Here is a 17,484-nt window from a genome sequence, read left to right as displayed (position 1 = left end):
GCACGAACCCGTGTCCCCTGAATCAGCAGGCGGACTCTCAACCACTGCGCCACCAGGGAAGCCCCAAGAAATACTTTTTAAATTACAGCTAATCGAGCAATGGTAAGTTTGGAAATTTGTGGTTTAGAGTCAAGAGTGGTGTAAGGACCGGTGGCAACATTTATTTTGAAAGTGTCAAGAACTGCCACCTCCATTTAGAAGCTTTTAATAAATGAGAGTCTAAAATACTCTAAAGAGAATCCCAGCAGAGACTACAAGCCAAGAATCCTTGGCTTACAAAATAATGGGGGCTGCTTCTTCCCAAGTTACCATGCACAGAAGCAAAACTTGGCAGAATTGGAGACAAAGGATTTTGATCTTGTTCCTACCATTGCAAAACAAACCACTGGATTACCTCTACTGCCACTTCTTAGTACCAAGACCCTGCTAGGCACTGTTTGGAAGAGAATCCTATTTAGCTCTCTGCCCAGGGAAATCAGCCCCTCTGGAGGCAGCCCCCCAAAGACCTAAGTGCAGAATATCTTCTACCCCTATTCATTTTCTGCAGACTTCTGTTTCTTGAGGAAATCTTCCACTTGTAACTGAGCCGCTACTCTGACACCATTTTCATTGAGTAACTCATGGTGATGTCACACCAGCTAGGCACTAGGGGAAGCCCTGCTTTTATGGATTGGCTCTTAATTTAGGAATTTTTATTTTCTGACTTCCCTCCCTTTTTTGCTGGACTCCACTGCATTTGAGCAGGATGCCTGAGTGATGAAGTGTTGCCTGCTTTTGAGAAAAGGAATTCCTGCTCGTTGAGAGGCAAATGGTTGAGTGAAGGCAAGATGTGAGTCCTGTAATAGTACATCTTAATTGGAGAGTTGGCAAGAGAGGAAGGATGTGTAGGCCTGGTGTGGGCTCCGTTGCTCCTAATGGGGTTTGTGGAGCTGAGCTAAGAAGATGGGTGGGGGAGAGTGGGACTCACAACCACCCCCTGCTGCCACTGTCCTGTGTAGCTGGGGAGCCAATCGCCTCCCCCCATGGCACCTGGGCAACCACATCTAACCCACATCCCACCTTCCTCCCTCGCCTCTCCGCTGCTCTGTGCAGCGAGCCGGCAGAGGCAAGCTTGGCAAACCTCGCCTGTAAAAGCCTAATCCAAACAGCATGTCCGCTGAGCTCAGCGGGGTGACTCATGTGCAGTGATGTGTGAGGCCAACAAGTGGAGATTAGGATCTGGCCCGCCCGCCAGCCTACCCTGCACTTCCTTTGATCAACTCTGATGGTTTTTAATTCTGCAGAAGCAGCTTCCTGCCAGCGGCAAGTACCTCTTGGTGGAGGTTGGAGCCATGTCGATGCTGCCCTACTTGTCGAGGCCGGCGTGTGCTGACGGCACAGGGACTGACACTCTGGGCTCACAGCCCACATGGAGCCAAGAGGGGAGGCTCTTTCGCTGAGGTGCCCATGGTGACATCAGAAGCTTGCTCCTCAGCTAACACCAGGAAGGCCACGCGTGTGAGCAGCCCGGCTTCTGAACCTGATCCTGGCGTTGGTTAGACTCACCGGATAATAAAGAAAAATGGGACTCTCTCTAGAGGACTCTTCTTTTTTTTTTTTTTTTTTTTTGGTAAGCTGGGGTATCTCTAAGGACAGTGTTTGGCACAAAATGAAACACTCTCTGGGCTTTTCAGAAGTGCTTTTTCACATCTGTTTTGCTCTAAATGGAACGCATTCGAAGTATATTACTTTCTTGAACATTTTTTCCCCCTGCTCGAGTGGAATGTGTTTGCCTCTTGATTCTTCCAAATCCCCTCGATGACCAGTGCCAGGCAGAGCCCCTGAAATCTGGTCTCATTCTCTCTCTTCCCCTCTCGACCTTTATCTTGCTCTCTCCTTTCTCTCGCTTTTCTCAGGAAGTGGAGGAGTGATTCTCAACCTCGGCTGTAAGTTAGGGAGACCCTGGGTAGGGGTGGGGGAGGTTAGGGCTTTAAAAAATCCCCGATGCCAGGCTCCATCCCAGAATAATTCACTCAGAGTCTCTGAGGGTAGGACTAGACACCAACAGTGTTTAAAACTCCCCATTGTGCAGGCAAAATTGAGACTCATTGGAATTTAGGGTCACATAGCATAAGCTGTTAGCCCTAGGAATGCTTCCTGTTTCCGTCTGTCCTCCCCACCACCGTTCAATCTGAGAGACTTCCGGAGACTGGTGTATACTTTAACCAGGTTAATGGAAGGTGCTACCTAGCTGGGGTAAGTAGCCTACCTATTAGGAAGAATCTGCTCATCTGATTAAAAGTATTTACCATCGCACTGAGACTTATCCCACAGAGATGGAACACCAGGAACTGAAATACAGAATAGACAGATCTTGCAGGGAAGAAGTAGGGGATGGCTCAGCACACACCACAGTGACCAGCCCAAGGGAATTTCTGGGAGACGGGTTTGTAGGTGGTGGTGATGGGCTGTGGGTAGGGCTTCCAGATAAAATAAAGGCCACTAGTTAATTTTGAATTTTTTGATAAACGAGTAGTGCAATATTGGGGACATACTTAACACTAAAAAATTATTCATTGTTTATTTGAAATTCAAATTTAATTGGGTGTTCTATATTTTTTTTTTGCTAAATCTGGGAATCCTAGTTGTGGATGGCAGACCAGAGAGGAGAATCTTGGGTATTTGAGGGAGTGGTAGGTCTCACCTGGGTGGTTACTGCCCTCCAGGGGACGTTGGGGAAAATGTGTAGGAATTTGGGGCTGTCCCAATGACTGGGGATTGCTATGAGCATCTAGTGGGTGTGAACCAGGATGCTAAAGATACTGCAGTATGTAGAATAGTTCCAATGAAGAATCATCCCATCTAAAATGATAATATAGTGGCTAGACCAGTCCCACCCTTTACTGAGGACTCACCCGATCGCCTTCACATAGTTTCTCCTAGAAAGCAATGCACTGGCCTCTCAGAGAAGTTCAGAAACTGTACCCAGGAAAGAGCCAATCAGACAAATTCCCAGGTACTTGCCCCAATGGTTCCTGTAATTCAACCAAACCATACAGCTTGTCCAATGAAATGAACCCCTGAAACTAACTCCCAAGCCTTCAAAGCTTCCAATAAGTACTGCCTCCTTCGAGAAGCCTTCCTTGACTGTCCCAGTCTTCACTGATCTGTCTCCTCAGTCCCTAAAACCCTTGTTCTTCTCATTTAATACCTGAACATATTCTTCTAATAGTTGAATGTGTCTAGCCTGTGAGTCTCTCCAAGGGGACATCAGGGAAGTGAGATCAAGTTCTAAGTGATCTTGGTCACGTTACTGATTCGGTGGTTAGTTTTGCCATTTGTTACACTTTGCCTGTTCTTTAAAAACTGTGGGGCTTCCCTGGTGACGAAGTGGTTGAGAGTCCGCCTGCCGATGCAGGGGACACGGGTTTGTGCCCCGGTCCGGGAAGATACCACATGCCGCGGAGCGGCTGGGCCCGTGAGCCATGGCCGCTGAGCCTGCGCGTCCGGGGCCTGTGCTCCGCAACGGGAGAGGCCACAACAGTGAGAGGCCCGCGTACCACAAAAAAAAAAAAAAAAAAAAGAACAAATAAAAACTGTGATGTAGCTGAAATTAAATGTACAAATAGGTGAGGCAGTTCAAGTAAAGATGAAAGGGGAGATGAGAGACCACACAGAAAGGAAAGACCAGGAGCTGGAGATAGATAATTTTGTAAATGGGTATTAAATTTAAGTCCAGGCTCCCTGACAGTCAAAGCAAAAAGGGAAACACAATTGGTTATGTCACTCTTATTGTCTGAAGAAAAGGAAGCAATATTAGCTCATGAGGAAACAATCTTTTTCCTCATGATAAATTCTAAATGAAATTTATCACATAGATCCTAAAAGGCAGGACACTGAGAAACATAATGGAAAATGTCTTTGAGTTTTCAGAAGATAACAAAAATGTGGTTTTTTTTTTTCTATTTCTTATGTTTACTTTGTAAGAAATTTGGGACTCTAGTATTGAACTTTGGCTCAGTGAAGGCATTTTTATAAAGAGTTAAGCTAATATTTGCTATTTTTTTTCTAATGATCTGATTAATAAGGGGGAACTCAGAAGTTTTCAGCGGCCCAGAGCTTTTATGAAGGCTTCATGCGTGGCTCCCCCGGGAGCTCTAACAGCCTTAAGGAAAAGGTGGGGATGCTGTAAGAATCTAGGTTTGTGGTGAGAGGTATAGGAAGCAAGGCTGGGAAAAGCTACACAGGCTAGAAGCAGATGGTTGGAATTACCCACCCTACCCAGAAGGCACTTCCCAGCCACATCCCCAGGAAAGCGATAAAGGAAAACAGTGTGTCACCAAGGGCCTACCCCAGGGGCCTGAGAATGGCTTGAGGGACTGCCTGACCCCGTATATCATCCTTCAATAAGTGCTACACTTTGGGGTTAGTTTGCCTCTCTTCTAAAGGCAGGGAACAAATAACCAGATGACTCAAAAAAGAGTTTCCTTTTTTGGTTTTATTTGGGGCTTTTTTTGTTTTTAAACCAACTTGCTAAATGCGTGGTGGGCTAAAACAAACAAACGGAAAATAAGCCACAGATTAACCCCACCCCCACCCCAGGCTAGGCGACATCGGTAAGAGGAAACTGTGGCCTGGGGCTTTGAGGGGTTGCTAATGAGCACACGTGTCCCCTCTCCCTAGCCACCCACCCCCATCTCGGATGCCAGCCCTTGTGCTTGGCGGCTAGCAGTGACAAAACCAAGATGAATCACCACATGTCAGGATCCATAAATTCTCAAACGTCTAAACAGCAGGTCTGAGATGAGAGATCAAGGCCAAAAGTAAATATCTTTGACACATGCTTTTGTTTTCAGATGGCGGCAGCTTGGATTTCCTTCCTGTTGCTGAGAAAAGGATGGCTGGAGTAGGCGGAGCCGATCCAGGTGCACGTGGAGAGGCTGCTAGAGCCAGGGACTGTTCTTCTCACTCCCAGGGTGCCTCTACCCCGCTCCCTCTCCCCTTCTCACTGAGGCTGGAGGGAGGGGGCAGCCAGGGAGAAGTGTTTCCCTTCTTCTCTTGGGGAAATTCAATCTGGTTGTGCTGGCCTTGCTTGCCTAGGGGGCTTGCTTCTAGGTCAGTGGGTACTGGCCTTAGTGCTGGAATGTGTATACTGAACTCATTTCTAATCCTCTGGCAGGCCAGTGTTGACTCAGGCTCTCCCCTTCACATGGGACTAGAGGAAGGGAGGGAGCTTAGGATCATTTTTGGCTACTCAGCATCTGAACGCCCTTCCCATGTTTGGGACATTTATCACTTCATGAATCTCAGTGCCCTGAGAAAGAGCTTTCTAGTCTTCTAGAAGTCTCTACAAGAGACTAATCTCCTTTGCAGCTAGGACATGGACACACAACCAAGACTTGGCAAATCAGCTGCACTTGTTCCAGATAGTATCGGAAGTTACTGGCACCAACAAACAGGGACATTGGAGAATCCTTTCTGGGGGAGGCTGCAGGACAAAAAAAATATCCAGGCTCCCTGTGCCCATGGTGGTATCTAGTGTCCAGGGCTGAAGATGGTGGCGGTGTAAGCGGAGGTGCAGCCCTAGGCAGTGGCTGCAGGGGTACCCTCATCTCACCTTTTCTAGGCTGTGACTGTACCTGTGGCCTTGGATAGGATCTTAAGTTCCCAGTTCTTGTGTGTTCTGAGCCTGTTTTCCAAGCTTCTCAGTGATTATGAGTTACTCCATAGCTTTTCAACAAATTCCTTTTCTGCTTAAATCAGTTTCTGTTGCTTGCACCTGAGAACCCTGACTCTGTCCAGCTACAACTGGTTTCAGTCAATCATCTGCAGATGCTCTTTTTTTTTTTTTTTTTTCTTCACTGCCTGCATTCTTCAAGCCTCTGTCCTCCTGGCAATTCCACAAGTAATCCAGAAAAGGAGGAATGAGCATGCAGAGAATTTGACCACAGCTGGGAAGTGAGCCAAGAGAACTCTAAAGTACTTGAATATTGGATCCTTTACTTTGTTAGGTGGGGTAGATGCGGGATTAATGAGACAGAAGGCTGTGGGCTGTTCATCTTATTTTGTTTTTTTCCTCTCTAACTTGGTTATACAGTGATTTCCTGTGGCACTTACAGATCTCATGAGGGCATGGATCAAGCCACCTTGTTTTCCCTAGTATGCAGGTCATACAGGATACTCAGTAAATAGTAGTAAAAAGTGACAATGGAAGTTTGAGAAAGAGAATTCAGGAAAAAGAAGCTACATATATCCTTCATGTCTCTTTAAAAAAAGAACTGTCTCAACGATGTGGGAGCTGAAGATTAAGGCTGGTGAGTAGAGCCAATGCTGCAGACGTTTGGTGGTGCTGATTGAAGAGCAAGAGCCTGTAGCTTTAGCCATCGGACTGTCAGAGATGGAGACAACACACTCCTAGGCAGGCGGAGCCTAACTTGGATCCAGCCCAGGCAGAATGCTGGTCCATTCCTTCTTGGAAGGGGACCCCAAGAGCTCCTGCAAGTTCAACTGAGATGGCTCTCCCTAAAGCATTTTGAATCAATTTCAAATGTGTTGACAGTACTTGGTTGAAAGCCCAGAAGAAGGTTGAGGGTGGGTGGAGCTAGTTTGAATCTAGAAAACCTAGGGCAGGTTTCCCCATCAGCTACCTTAACCATAAAAGAACCTCAGTGCATCTATGGTAGCCTGGTTTTGAGTAACACTCATATTCGGATTTGAGTCCACAAGGATGCATTTGTTACAAACTGACTCTCGTTCTAAATCTTGTTTGTGGGATTAACCAAAGAAATATTTACCTTAAGCAGGTCTCTTAACTAACTTGTCTAAGTTTTCACTTCCCAATTTTAAATTCTCTAGTTATAGAGCGTTTGGGCTATCTTGCTCACTAATTTCCTAGCTAAATTTTGATGTTTCTGTTAATTTTCTTAAGGACAAGAATCGTGTGTTCTTTTTCAAATGCCCTTCCATCCAAGTACAAAGCTGGACACCGCAGCACAGACAGCCCATGGTGTGGCCACGTTCCAGAAGAGCCTAGGCCAGCCTCCTCTAAGAACTTTCTTGAGCCAGGACCTAGGGCTAGCAGTGGGAAAGTTAGAAGGGGGAGAACGCTGTAATTGGGATCTGTAATCAGTTACAGAACCTTCTAAACTGCTGGTAGTGCTTAGGGTTGCTGCCAGAGCTGTATTTCCAAGGCATCTACTTCTAGCCTATGATTATCTTTAAATTCACATCGAACAGTAGAAAATGGTTAAAGCTCACACTTCCAGTACTCTCTGGGGCTAGTGCAGGAGAGAACTGTGAAACATCATACACATGCATATATATTTTAAACCTGTGCTGTGCAACTTGGTTTGTTTGTTTTTTTAACAGCTTTATTGGAGTATAATTGCTTTACAATGGTGTGTTAGTTTCTGCTTTATAACAAAGTGAATCAGTTATACATATACATATGTTCCCATATCTCTTGCCTCTTGCGTCTCCCTCCCTCCCACCCTCCCAATCCCACCTCTCTAGGTGATCACAGAGCACCAAGCTGATCTCCCTGTGCTATGCGGCTGCTTCCCACTAGCTATCTATTTTACGTTTGGTAGTGTATATATGTCCATGCCATTCTCTCACTTTGTCACAGCTTACCCTTCCCCCTCCCCATATCCTCAAGTCCATTCTCTAGTAGGTCTGTATCTTTATTCCCGTCTTACCCCTAGGTTCTTCATGAAATTATTTTTTCTTAGATTCCATATATGTGTGTTAGCATACAGTATTTGTCTTTCTCTTTCTGACTTACTTCACTCTTTATGACAGACTCTAGGTCCATCCAAAGAAGATATACAGATTGCCAACAAACACATGAAAAAATGCTCAACATCATTAATCATTAGAGAAATGCAAATCAAAACTACAATTGAGATATCATCTCACAGCGGTCAGAATGGCCATCATCAAAAAATCTAGAAACAATAAATGCTGGAGAGGGTGTGGAGAAAAGGGAACACTCTTGCACTGCTGGTGGGAATGTGAATTGGTACAGCCACTATGGAGAACAGTATGGAGGTTCCTTAAAAAACTAAACATAGAACTACCATATGACCCAGCAATCCCACTACTGGGCATATACCCTGAGAAAACCATAATGCAACTTGGTTTTAACATGTGGCATCTGTAGTGACTTTTTGCTCCACGAAGGTGCTGCCTCTTTCCTCCCTGGGCTTAGAATAATAAGCAGATTTGAAGGTCATGAGTGACAGCCGACAGGATGGTCCTCTTATTTCCTCTGCTTCCTCTCCGGGGAGAGGTGGGAGGACTCCGGAGAAAAAAGAGGTGGGAAGGAAAACAAGTCAATCCCGGCATGGGGAGCAGAGAGGAGAGAGAATGGTGACAGACAGCGGGAGCTGCCAGCAAACATCTGATGCCCTGCATTGCTCGGGAGGACAGGAGACAAGTCTTCCCAAATCCAGGCGCCCCAACATGATTGCAAAAGCCGCACCCGTCGGCCCACAGACAGCTAACACTGCTGCGGAACCAGTGAGGCACCTTGGGAAGCTGCCCGAGTTTCTGGACACATCCCTGTAAAAGCTGCCTTTAGCCCTGGTGGATGCCGGAACCCCCCACCCCACCCCGCCGCCAGCACGGTGTGACCCAGAGCTGCCTTTTGTTCAACGCAAAGTTAATTTCAGAAACGTTCTCGATGTTGTTCTCGGGCTAATAGCCAATTCTTTCTCCCACCGGCCGCCGCAGGGCTGACTGAGCACGCGCGCAGATGCGTTCTGCGAGCTTTGATGTCAACAGAGGTAGGCAGGGCAGGCCCTGGTGGAAAACAGTGAAGTCAGCAGTTATCGCCGGCAGGCCTCCCTTTCCCCTTGCTTCCCCCTTCTCCACCCATTTCCCCCCTGTCAGCTTCCAGCTTCTCATTTCCCATGGGACCCTGCAATAGAAGAAAAGCTGCCGCACTGAGATATGAGGGGGCCCACTCAGGGCTCCAGCTATCAAAGTGTGCTCCCCCCCCACCCCGCCCCAAGTCTAAAACAAACAAAGGAACGCGTTCCATACACTTCCGAAGACAAGCGTGCACACAGAAACCTTGTCCTTTGTGCTCTCCCTTAAGCCCCAAGAGTTTGGGGCCTGGAGTTTGAATCTGTCTTCTGGCCTCCTGGGGTTTTATAAAGATTCAAAAGTGCCTGAAACCAATACAGCTGCTTGATTTATGGCTCACATTGAAACCACAAATTATAAAATGATAAATCGCTGCTCAAAGCTCTTCCAGGAAAGGCTATGTTGTCAAGATTAAGTTACAACCTCACGGACCTATGAGTGAGTCGAGCTGCTGACTAATTCTCACACTTCTTTTCCTGCCGAAGATGTTTTTTCTTCGTGAATTTTCACTGTTTCTGAACACTTTAAACAAAGAAAATGACTGAAGGCAGGAAAAACATCGGGGACTTCTTAACCCATGGAGCTTTTTACAGGCTTTATTACGTAACGGCTGCTTTCGTTTTGTGAGACCCAAAGGAAGTTTAAGAAATCTCTTTCTTCTTGAGCACTTAATTGCCAGAGATCAGTGAGAAATGGCTTCACGTGGGCAGCTCCACTCCAAACTCTAGTTGGAAAGTGTAGCGTGTGGTAAATCAAAGCTGGTTTTAAGGAATTTGGGTCTTAAAGTATCTGTTCAGTGATTTGGGCAGGATTGCAACACAAATTACTGTATTTTGTACCCGTGAAATGAATTTTTTGGAATTCTCTTACAGGGTCTGGTCTAGTGACAGAGTATGACAAATAATTAGGCCACATGCATGCTTTCCTGTAATAATGCTCTTCTCTGCCAGGGTTTTGGCAGGCAGAAGGAAGCGAGATGAAATGCTTGTTTGAGGCCCCTATCTTGCCTCGCTGCAGGGTCTGGCACACTGACCTCATTTTGATCACCTGAGGCAGCAGGAAGAAACTCAATCATCCATCCATCATGTTTCTCCAGCACAGCGCCTTGGTTACACAACTCTGATCCAGTTTCCCCAAGGCCACTCAAGTCTTGAGGACCATCAGACCATGAGTCATAATCACTTTAGCATTTACTCCTAAACTCCCTCTTGTTGATTTCACACCTCAGGCCCTTCAGTTTCTCTCTTTCTTGGGCTTCTTGGGTCCTGCATGGCAGTTCTTGATTTCTGATGTCATTTCTTGTTATTGCCCACATCAGCCACTGCAGGACCTGCCACGGCGACTCTTGTCTCTGCTTTTCTTGAAGTCAGGCCTGCTGTCATTACTGCTGCTTTTTCTGGGATACTTCAAGTTGCGGAGAGAGTCCTTTTCCTGTGATTATAGCTCTTTCTTCCAATTTTGACTAGCCTGGCGTCCCTATGATCATAGCTCATTAGGACTCCTAAAGCTAGGAGGCACTTTTTATTTTTTTATGCTGCCTTGTTTTTATTTTTTTAAATCACATGTATCATAATTTATTTTTGCAGGGAAGAATAAAGATGAAAACAATAACAATCATTAATCCCACAGTCCTGATAACCCTAACAGCATTTTAAACAGTGAAAGTAATATACACACGGGAAGAAAATTACAGCAATAAAAAGGGTATAAAAGAAAAATAGGGGCTTCCCTGGTGGTGCAGTGGTTAATAATCCACCTGCCATTGCAGGGGACAAGGGTTCAAGCCCTGGTGCGGGAAGATCCCACATGCCGCGGAGCAACCAAACCCGTGCGCCACAACTACTGAGCCTGTGCTCTAGAGCCCGCGAGCCAGAACTACTGAGCCCGCGCACACCTAGAGCCCGTGCTCCGCGACAAGAGAAGCCGCCGCCAAGAAGCCTGCGCACCGCAACGAAGAGTAGCCCCCGCTCGCCGCAACTAGAGAAAGCCCGCGTGCAGCAACGAAGACCCAACGCACCCAAAAATTAATTAATTAATTAAAAACACACAACAATCTTCCTATAATTACCATTCTACATTTTGCTTTTTTCACCTAAAATGCTATCTCAGAGATCTTTCCACCTGTGCGCTACAGGTATACTCCCTACTTTTTAAAAAATTAATTTATTTTTGGCTGCGTTGGGTCTTCGTTGCTGCACGCGGGCTTTCTCTAGTTGCGGAGAGCGGGGCTACTCTTCGTTGCGGTGCGCAGGCTTCTCCTTGCGGTGGCTTCCCTTGTCGCGGAGCACGGGCTCAGTAGTTCTGGCTTGTGGGCTTAGTCGCTCCGTAGCATGCAGGATCTTCCTGGACCAGGGCTCGAACCTGAGTCCCCTGAATTGGCAGGCGGATTTTTAACCACTGAGCCACCAGGGAAGTCCATATAGTCTTTGTTAAGAGAATGTAACTTCCAGATGAAAGGCATTCAGTTAAAATAATTCCAGGCCCCTTTCTGTCCCTTTAGTTCCTCTACTCCCTGGGTCCAAAGTGACTTATCTGACTAACAAGTTTGGAAGAATAACCTAAGCATGCTAGGTTCAACTCTGGCCTGCCTGAGACTCAGTTTTCTCATGATTTTCACAATGGGGAAAAAATTAGTACCTTCCTTGTGTGGAGATTAGATGAGTTAATATATGTAAAGCTCTAATGCATAGAAAATACTCAGTAAGTGCTAGTTTTCACAATTATTCCTACATATGCTGTACTGGGACTTGCTCTCTCCCTTAACAATATATCTTAGGGATTATTCCACAGCAGTATGTATAGACATACCTCATTTTAAAAGTGGCTAGTACGGTGTTTCATAGTATAACCACACTGCAATTTATTTAGATGTGCCCCCATTTGGGTTGTTTCTAGTATTCAGCCCTTTCTCATCTGAGGATACAGAGTTCTGGAGTCAATCGGCATAAGCTTCACCTGCCATAAGTATATTTCACTTTATCTATTTAACAAACATATGTATCGTTTACTACCTGTCACACACATGTCCTAATCACCTTTAAAATGTTAACTCATTAATACTCATAATGATGCTTTTGAAGTAGGAGCTATTTAATCCCCATATTACAGACTGGGAAACTGAGGCACAGAGAGGTTAAGTAACTTACCTGAGATCACATGCCTGGGAAAAGGAGTGTTGGGATTCGAACCCAGGCAGTCTGGCTCCCAAGTCCATTTTCTTGACCTCCCTGTCCACATTGTGTACCTCTCTTTGATCTAAAATCTGTGGCATCACTTCAATAAGACCCTGAGCCTCATCTTGTCACATTTCACACCCCTACTGTCGATGGGAATTCAACCTTTTTGGAATATACTTAGGAATATACAGGTAATTTAAAAGAGAACGTAACTGCTGAATCAACCTGACTCCTTAAACTACCAAGAGCCAGCTTTTCTAAGGACTGTTCTGCCAATAGCCAGCCAAAGTCAAGAAAGCCCTTCAAGTGATGATACCAGCATTGTCTTCAGAGGCCCCAGGTCTGGGCTCTCAACTCTGCCTCTCTGTGCCATGCCGGCCCACTGAGCAAACTCACAATGCAGGTCAGCAGACAGCCTTAAAATAAACAAACATGTTTGTGTTGTGCCCGGTTATGGAACAGTGTGTATCCAATTAGGTAGTGCAAAACTCATGCAAATAATCTTTCCTTTTTCCGATTCTTGTGGTGTATGAGTCTTTGACTGACTCGGCCAACTCAAATTCCTAAAATACTAAGGTTCAGAAAGTCTGGTCAAAGTTTGCTAGTTAAATATGAAACCCTGCCTTCATCACTGCCCCCATTCCTACCCTCAAGCTACTTTAGCTTTTAGACATGTGTACACTAAATGCCTTTTTCTTTAAAGATATGGGTGAGATATTTCTTTTGGAGTATGTCCAGACAATCTGGCAAATCCACACTTGACATTAGCCACAGGGAAGAATATTTATTTTAAAAAAAACCCAGAGGAACAAAAAATAAAATTAGGGCAGACTATGGACTTACCCTCTTTAGAAATCAGAATACCTTTCCACATGGAAGACCTTATCAAACTGAAGGGTTTGAATTTTTTTTGCTTTGTTAATGGAAAAAATATGTATGCATACATAATTTAATATTCTGTAAAGTTCTTATTAATGATTAGAGTTTGATTTTTCATTTCAAAAGTTATTGCTTATTCTAACATACTAAAACCTGTGTTTTTTCCTTTTATAAATAAACTTCTATCTCTGGGTTCTGTCTTTTAGAAAGTACTTAAGGCCAGTTTTCTACCCCATCCTGAAGCTTAAATTTTGGCTCAAGGAGCTTCCTGTCCTGTTCCAGCTGTGACATGTTGAAAATAAACCTGGCAACTGGAGACAGCTTGCTATACTTTTTGAGCCTTTGCTATGGCTCTAGTGCTTTATGTCTTAGGAAATAGGGTGGGAGATAGGGAGAGAATGAGGTGGGGGATCTCTGATGGGAACAGGAAATAGGGTCTTCTGGTCTTCCTAGGGCCTTCTTTCTACTCCTTTAGTCTCTGCATCATCCAAAGGGATGAATTGCCTCTACACATACAAACACACCTCACTTTACTGTGGTTCACTTTTTTGTGCTTTGCAGATACTGTGCTTTATACAAATTGAAGGTTTATGGCAACCCTGCATCAAGGAAGTCTATCAGTGCCATTTTTCCAACAGCATTTCTCATTTCACATCTCTATGTCACATTTTGGTAATTCTAGCAATATTTCACACTTTTTCATTATTATTGTACTTGTTATGGTGACATGATCAGTGGTATTTCATGTTACTACTACCACTCACTGAAGGCTCAGTTGATGGTTAGCATTTTTTTTAGCAATAAAGTATATTTAAATTAAGGTATGTACTTTGTTTTTTTAGATGTAATGTTATTGCACACTTAATGGGCTACAGTATAATATAAACATAACTTTTATATGCACTGGGAAACCAAAAAATTCATGTGACTTGCTTTACTGCAATCTTCACTTTACTGCTGTGGTCTGGAACCAAACCCACAATATTTCTGAGGTATGCCTGTATGTCTAATCCAACTCTTCTCACAGGGAGGTGGTTGAGCAAGAAGGCATTGCGTTTGGATGGGACCGTGAGCTTGTCTTACTTAATTACAGTGCATAATGTTGGAGATTGAACACAGGAAACTAGATCCTGGCAGAATTGCTAAGCCAAAGACAGAAAATGATTGAAAAAGAAGTGGTCCACTTTTCATTAAAAATATCAACCACACACACACAAACTTAATCACCATACCCTCCCGCTCCAGTTTCATCTAATGGAAACTGCTGTAAACCCTGGTCCCTGCTGAAGAAGTAGGTCCAACAGCCATATTTTGTACCATGTAATCCAGCTGTCTGTTCTCATGGCTGATTGGACAAGAGGTGGATACCTGATTCAAGGGCAGTCAATCCATAAATTCACTAGATTCCCATGACCTGTAGCCAGGTCATGGGAGATGCTGGGCCAATCAGAGCCTCTCTCTTTCTCTCTCAGAGAGGTGACATGAAAGCAAAGAGAGAAAGTACCAGTTATTAGCAGGGCAGATAGATGGAAGGCTGAACTATAGTTATAATGATGAAATCCCACAAACACCTATGAATTTCTATTAGTGAAACCTTTCCAGCCACCTCAAATTGAGAACTAGCTTTTAGCACTAGTTTCTCTGAGGCCAGCCCATTGTGGTTTCTGTTCTTGGGTTTCTGAAAGCTTCCATTATCTTATCGTGTATTTTTCTTAAAGTTCTTATACTTGAGCTAGCTGGAATGAGTGCCTGATACTTGTAGCCAAAAAAGCCAAAGTAAAGCATTATCAAACAGGCAGGCAAAAACAGAGCCAAAATAAAGGGGACTGAGAAATCAGGAAAGTCTAAGCCAAAAGCAGTGGGAGTAGGTGACTTTGTTAAGGCTCTTGAGGTTGCAAATAATGTTGCTGAAACTAACTCATATTGATTAAAGAAGAAAAAGGAAAAGGAATTCACATGTTTATGTGAAGGATGCTAAAGTAGCTCAAGGGCAGCCAGGACTCATAAAAACTAGTGTCAGTTCCTCAAAATGTTAATCATAGTGATGTTGCCATATGACCCAGTGATTCTACTCCTATGAAAACATATGTGCACACAAAAATTGTGCACCAGGGCTTCCCTGGTGGCGCAGTGGTTGAGAGTCCGCCTGCTGATGCAGGGGACGCAGGTTTGTGCCCGGTCCGGGAGGATCCCGCGTGCCGCGGAGCGGCTGGGCCCGTGGGCCATGGCTGCTGAGCCTGCGCTCCGCAGCGAGAGAGGCCACAGCGGTGAGAGGCCCGCGTACCGCCAAAAAATAATAATAATAAAAAAAATTTTTTTTAATTGTGCACCAGTATTCATAGCAGCATTATTCATAATAGGCAGAGTGGAAACAACTCCAATGTCCATCAACTGATGAATGGAGGTGCGGCAAGCTCCCACACCACAGTGGTGGCTGAGAGCTAAGGAAGGGGACCGCCAGGAGGGAGCCCCTAGAAAGAGCCTTACAGGGGAACTTTAGGAGCAGTGATATCCAATATCCACTTTTACATTTTCTTTTTCTGCACTGTAATTCCCTTCTGTGATCCTTCAGACTTCATGAAGTTTGTTAAAATTGCAGCCTTATGTTAGCGGCGTCATGGGAAATAGAAAGAAGGTTTTCATATTTCATGGTAAGGTAGATATTAGAGAGTGACAGCCAGCTGGAAAAGCTGTTATAAGATGGCCAGAGGTGACTGGGGAAGAATTCTAGAGCAGAGCTACTGAGTATAAGGTGACCAGTGGAAACCAGCATGGATTGCGGAATATGTAAATACCTGGAAAGAGGAAAGGAAGGTAATCCAATAAAGCTGGAAGATCTGGATAATCTCTTTCTCTCTCTCCATATGTATATAAATGTGTGTTGTGTGCGTGCGTGCATACGTGTATCACGTATTTATATCAACATTGGATTTATGTCATATACTTTTTCCCGTTATATCATGAGTTTTCTTAGTATCTTTAAATATTATTCAAGTATATAACAAGTATATAATGAATAATGACCTCTTGGTACCCTATGGTATGATTATGCTCTGATTTACTTAACTAATTCCAATTATTGGACTTTTTTTTTCAGTCTTGTAAATAACACTGCAGTGACATATTCTTCTTGGTGTATTAAAAAAATTATTTCTCAAGACAAGTTCTCAGAAGTCTATTTTCTGTGCCAAATGGTATGAAAAGTTTTAGCCTTTTGATATAGATTGACAAATTGCCCGTTGGAAAGATCATACCCAGAAGGACTCCATAACCATTACGCCCCCATCTTCACAGGGTAACTTGCACATTTGGGGGATGAGCTGTGCTCATTTAAAGAGGCTAAATGTGACAGACACAGGAAGGTATTTCCTTGTTACCAAGAGATTTCACAGAGAAATATGTCTCAATTTCCTTGTCAAAAGAATTGTCTTTCTTTACTTCCACAATGGTCTTTCTTTAGCAGATGTGGCTGTGAGGAAACACTGATATTCCTTACAGAGACAACTCTCTAGCTTCCCTTAAAGGAAGCTTATTCTTTTTTTTTTTTTTTTTTTTTTTTTTTTTTTACTCATACAGGAAACACAGAGAGCAGTTACAAACAAAAAATAAAATGCTATTTGCATTTACTTATGTAGTTACCTTTACTGGAATTCTTTATTTCTTCATATGGCTTTGGGTTACTGTCTAGTGTACTTTCATTTTAGTCTGAAGAAATCCCTTTAGCATTTCTTGTACCCGCGTCTCCTGCATCGGCAGGCGGACTCTCAAGCACTGTGCCACCAGGGAAGCCCAGGAAGCTTATTCTTAATTCTCCTCTCTCTACTTTGAAAGCAAGGTAAAATAATCTATCTTCTGGTGGCATGACTGAGGGAAAATCTTGTCTCCGACTTTCTCAAGTTTATCCCCACGAGTAGGTATCTTGCCTCTAGGTAAATGCCTACTAGGTCTTACATAACATACTTGGAGTGATTGTGACTTTACATATCATTATGGGGAATATTGATGGCAAAGTGTAATGCGGGCGTGGAGACCACTTACAGGACCAGACGGACGTATGTAACGTTGCCCACTAGAACATGACGAGTTTCAGGGCTGAATTGATGGCATAGCCATGAGAGGAACATTACAAGTGATGTGCTCACACTAGCTGTCCTGGCTCTCCCTTAAGTGCGTCCCTCAGTCCAAGGATAACCATGTGCAGCTCTGAGGCCCCAGCACCCCAAGTGTGCAGAAGCGTGTAGGGCACAGTCCACTCAGAAACATCTACCATGCTGTTGAGCCTGCTTCCAAACAGGAGCAAATTGTTCTCTGTAAGCCGTTCAATTTCTCTGACTTCATTAATTCATGGGAAGTAATTCTCTAGAATTCACTAGAGCTCCATTCTGCACTTTCAACACTTGACGTCACAAATCCTCCACTGAGAAGATGTGAAAACTAAGCAAGAGGTTTAGTTGCATTTCCTGAATCGTAACTAAATCATGAAAGAACCTGGACTGGTGTTTTACATTTCCTTGTTTCATTTGTTCTCAACAATACTGTTGCTGACTACCAAAGTAATGCATGTGCATGGGAGAGATAGACA

Source organism: Lipotes vexillifer, unplaced genomic scaffold, assembly GCF_000442215.2.
Source record: "Lipotes vexillifer unplaced genomic scaffold, Lipotes_vexillifer_v1.1 scaffold278, whole genome shotgun sequence".
Taxonomy (NCBI): domain Eukaryota; kingdom Metazoa; phylum Chordata; class Mammalia; order Artiodactyla; family Lipotidae; genus Lipotes; species Lipotes vexillifer.
The sequence above is the reverse complement of the archived record's forward strand: the minus strand, read 5'-3'. Positions refer to the sequence as shown.